This window comes from Mesoplodon densirostris, chromosome 14, assembly GCF_025265405.1.
Source record: "Mesoplodon densirostris isolate mMesDen1 chromosome 14, mMesDen1 primary haplotype, whole genome shotgun sequence".
NCBI classification, from domain to species: Eukaryota; Metazoa; Chordata; class Mammalia; order Artiodactyla; family Ziphiidae; genus Mesoplodon; species Mesoplodon densirostris.
The window spans coordinates 82876180-82878337 of record NC_082674.1 but is presented as its reverse complement, the minus strand read 5'-3'; positions in this window follow the sequence as shown (position 1 = coordinate 82878337).

Sequence of the window (2158 nt, the reverse complement as noted above, 5' to 3'; positions counted from 1 at the left end):
CATGAAGCTGAATTAGCTCAGACTGATGACAGTTTTCAACAAATAGGGTGCTACTTTCAAATACTAATCCTACCATTCAATTAAGAACAGGAAGAGAGTTTCCTGGTAAAAAATATAAAATCTTCAATATCTGCCAACATTTTTTTCCCAAGAGTGTTTGAATTATTTGGTATATATTGTACTACTGTAAAGCCTCTGATATCACTCTAATGATAATTAAAATGTATATAAAGTCACATTTTATTAGCTTCCCCTACACATTATTCATATAACATTATCTTGTGTTAATAAGAGGATCAAAAGTTGACATGATTTATATTCTTGCATAAGTTTTTTGGATGTATGTAGTAAGTCACACCATTTATGGGTATCAGTGAGACATCACCTACCTATCTAATTATTATTTTCAGTTTTGCTCTCATGTGTACACAAAATCTCTGTTTTTAATAAGAGGCAGGCTACTTTTTATCAATTGTTTTGTATTGCAAATTCTCTCAAAACAGTGGTTTTATGGTTTTACCACTTTTTTTAGTAAAAGAAGCAAGGATTTAAAACCTTTCTTTCTTTCTTTCTTTCTTTCTTTCTTTCTTTCTTCCTTTTACATAGTTATTAAAGTGTATGTTAAGGAGTCTTCTATATCCACGCTTGATTGAGCCAAAGTGCTGTTAATAGAATAACTAAATAAGGCAATCTTCCCTGCCCCTGTAATTACTTACCTCTTGTCTGTAACTAACTGTTATCACAGCTGATAAGGCAAATTGATCATTGTTAATTACTTAATTGCTGCAGGCTAGTGGACCTTAAACTTCATTTATATTAGAATAACCAGGGAAGATTTTTATTTGTTCCCCTCATCCCATGCTGCTCAAGAGAAATCTCAGATCAATAAAATAAGAATCCCTGGGGCGGACCCCAGTCAGCAGTGGTTTTTAGTGCTCATCAGGTTAATCAATGTGCAGATAAATTTAAGAAACAACTTACTATTTCCTAAATCTTAAATCTGATTCAGGGATAAATACGTTTTTAGAAAAATGTGTGTGTGCATCTGTGTGTCTGTGTGCTTAATCATTTTATCCCCACATTTTTCAATATTCCAAGCATTGTACCTCACATAGTGTAAGTTTTAAAATTTTGTTTATTAAAGCATCTATATACCTTGCACCTTTGTTTGGAGGGTAAGTGGGTAAGAAATTGTGGGTCCTTGTGAGTATATTATCTTCCAAATCACAATTGGATAAGTTATATCTATGAAGAATTAGAAAATTAGGAAGAAATGGAGGAGGAAATGAAAATAACTTTACAGTAAAGAAACCCCAAAACACTACCACAACCAAATGGTCAAGTTTAACATCTACAATAAAGCCAGATTGATATGATGAGATAAAAATGAAATTTACCTCTGTGTACCTTCTCCCAAAAACACATAGTCCAAGTCTAACCATAACAGAAACATTAGAAAACTCCAAATAAAGGGACAGTCTACAAAATATTTGACCAGAACTCCTCAAAACTCTCTAGATCATCACAAACAAGGAAAGTATGAGAAACTCACAACAAAAGGAGTCTAAAGAGACATGATGACTAAATGTAATATCATATCTTGAATGGGATCCTAGGTAAGAAAAATGGACATTAGGTTAAAAAACTAAGGACATCTAAATAAAATATGGACATTAGTTAATAACACTCTATCATTATTGGTTCATTAATTGTGACAAATGTACCATACTAATATAAGGTGTTACTATGGGAAGTCTCTGCATTACCCTTCCAATTTTCAGTAAATCTAAAACCCTTGTGAAATAAAATAGTTTAAGGAGAGATAACAGAATACAGAAAAATCTTTATACTTACTTTATGAAGGTAATATTGAGATCAGCTTTACTTGTAAAAAAGAATATGAAATTATGAAATTACTTAATCTCTATACATCTTTTGAGTGGCACTGGAAATTTCTACTAATTAGAAATATTTCATGAGGTCCACTATGCCATAGACTTTCTCTGGGTTTTATCAGTCTTTGGCTTAACTAATAATTCTGATTAACTTCATGTGGATGATTTTCCAATCCATGTTTCTCCAGCCCTGCCTTCTCATATAATATCGAAAATCATATTTCTTTCTCCTGCAAATGCCTGTATAGATTTATTTATTTTAT